The sequence below is a fragment of the Neltuma alba genome, unplaced genomic scaffold (genome assembly GCF_004799145.2).
Source record: "Neltuma alba isolate B1F8T4 unplaced genomic scaffold, ASM479914v2 tig00001893_pilon, whole genome shotgun sequence".
Lineage (NCBI taxonomy): Eukaryota > Viridiplantae > Streptophyta > Magnoliopsida > Fabales > Fabaceae > Neltuma > Neltuma alba.
The window spans coordinates 1-2,917 of NW_021632660.1; the positions used below are offsets into that span (position 1 = coordinate 1).

At 37.4% G+C, this 2,917-nt stretch overlaps 1 pseudogene; it reads right to left on the reverse strand.

Annotated features, from left to right (window-relative positions):
- Positions 1-19: 19 nt before the first annotated feature.
- Positions 20-1,876, reverse strand: LOC114713536 (ETO1-like protein 2; annotated as a pseudogene).
- Positions 1,877-2,917: the final 1,041 nt, after the last annotated feature.

Genomic DNA, 2,917 nt, shown 5'->3' on the forward strand with positions numbered 1-2,917 from the left:
GCAAAATCCAAATCAAAACTCTTTTTTCCTTTCCAATATTATACAAAGCCCTTTCCTGATACATCCACCCAGCTGGTTTATACTCAAATATGATAGAACTTATCAACTTGTATGCTGAATATGGTTGACCTTGCTTGTGCTTTGTTCTAGCCACACCGGCCATAGAATAAACATGACCTGCCTCAGCTGCTGCTTCGAAATAATGCTGTGCTTCTTTTTATATTCTTTCCTTTCAAGCAGCACACAGCCTAATTGATGAAATGCAAGGGCCTTCTGCCATTTTTCTACGGCACATTCTCCTAATCTTTCTAGTAACATCAGTGTTGTTTTAGATGCCATGCTTTCTTCCATAGCCACCTGACTTAGGAAATAGTACAACAAGAAAGAAGCATACCCAACTGTGGCCAAACTTCCCTTAGCCTCAGAGCTACAGAAGATTTTGATCACTCTAGAATTGTACAGAGAATTCGGCAATTCTCTAAGTAATACCTGTAAACATGACCCTACTAGAAGGGAAGCTCTCTCTTCTAATGCATAATGAATGAGAAATGCTGCATCTTCAAGATTACCAACACTTGAGGCCAAATGGGCATCACAATCAGACTTCATTTCCTCACAACAGAACCTATTAGAAAAAGACAAAAGCTCCAAAACAGTCTCAACACAGAAAAGGTCCAATCTTTTAGTTCTGCTGTAAATTTCCACTGCTCTCATCGCCTCTGGACATATACCATTTCGCGAAAATTCAATCTTTCTCATTTGGGACTCTGCAAAACCACCATAAAGCATAGCCTTAAATGGTTCTGATAAAGCTGCGATTTTGTAACGAACGCAGTTAATTTCCTCGTGACCAATGCAGAATGAAACATCACTTTCTTCATCTGGTAAATTCACACTTTCTTCTGAAATCGTAATAATATCTTGATTTGGCTGATGGAGACACTGGCAACGACTTGCAACCGAACACGGACTATACCCAGATGCTAAATTGGCCTTTGGGCATTCGAGCATGTACCCATTACAGTCCATTGAAGAGACACCAACGAATTCATCCTCCCTTCTTTCGAACCTTAGCCATGCCGAAAGCACAATCTTTGTTGGAATATCGTCGGCGTTCTCTCGGGCTGTTTGGAGACATCGACGAAGTAACTTCAGGTCTCCAAGGCAGCGAAGAAGAGAGTACTGTTCGATGCAGAGCAACGGTTTCTGGGACCGTGGGCAATTTTCTAGGCGGGAATATATGTCTGACAAAGTCTCAACAAGATTTATGGGTTTAAGGTAAGGGTCAATGGGGGGTTCGAGGGAGTCGGAAGAAGGTAGTGGAAAAGGAAGGTTCTTGTCAATTCCTGAGATTGAGTTGATTCTGGATTTGGATTTTGATCCAAATGATTGGATTCGATATCTACTTCGCTTAGAGGTTTCGCTGATGGCACTGGTGTCTGAAGAATAAAGGGCATGAACTTGAGTGCTCTTGAACCGTTCAGTGAGCTTCAAACCCCGCATCTTATTCTCGTCTTCAGTGAATATATACTCTGTTTTTCAACCCCTTCTGAAAAAGACGATAGCTTTGATCGCCCATAAACTGAAGAAGCTGTGAAGAAACCCAGAAAGCAGAAAGAACAAAGAAGAACGACGATTACTTCACTATTTTCCAGGGAAATAAAAAAAGAAGAAAGCAAAGATAGTGGGGTGATTAATTCTGATACAAATCAGTGGCCTAAACTTGGCCTTCTTAGCTATAAAGGAGTGTGCTAATCTCAGATTTTATATCCAAATATCATTCGCGCTTGTGCGTAAAACAGATTGGTTGGAGTCTGAGCTTTACACAACAAAGACTAAACCAACAATTTGCAGGACAACGACTCCACAGAATTGTGCTTTCACAGAAAAGGAGGAGAGAGAGAAGACAGCACACGTAATTCCTCACGATGGAACCACTCCAATGAATGGGAGAGACGACAGGGCTAGATGATTTTGGTCAACTAGTTCCATTATCAGATTCTTCTTTTTGTTAATTCTCTTTTTTCTTTTCCTAAAATAAAAAATTATAACTTTTTTGGGTGTTTTGGGAATCTGAGGAAGGAGGTTAATCATAGCTCATATTAAACCGCAAAATCTGCAATGAGATGGAATTTGCACATCAAGCAAAGGCGCATTTGCATTGGGTGGAGTAAGTTGAGATGACCAATCCCAAATATTTTATGTTGAGCGGTCTTATCAACACCAAACGGAAGAGCCATTGACTCATTTTTCGGTTTAAAATACTTAGGTCATTTTAGAAAATGCTACAGTTTAATATTAAATGCATATTTGAATGCTCATTATATATGGTCAAAACTAATTGAATGGATGTTTAAATGCAAATTCAAATTCCTGTCAGAATAATTCACCGGTTGACTTTGGAATCAAAACATTGGAGTAAGAATAATGTAGATTTTTTTAATAAATTTGATAATTATACTTTTCCTATTTTCTTGAATTTTTAAGGCAGGCCTAAAGTCTGATTTGAGAACTCCAAATCTGAGGTCACAAAAAGCACATCTTGTGCTAGTAGATGGTCATTGGCTATTTTTGCTATTGGTAATAAACAGGTCTAAACTTTTTTTTTCAAAAAAAAAAAAACTTCGGACAAATTTTGAAGAGAGTGAGGTGGGTGGTATGCATAAGAGAATGAGGAAAACTATTCATTATACTAATTGGCAATAGGTATGTTTTAGCTTTTATGTTTAAAGATCACTTTTTTTATTAATTTAAAATATATTTATAAGTTATTATTGATATGATTCATTTTCTAAGCTCTGTGATGCATAGAATTTATGTATGTATAGTTATAAACTTATTAAAATTATTTTTTCGAATAAAGTTACTATCAAATCATGTTTATGTTGCAACCATAGAATTATGAGTGTAACAGTAT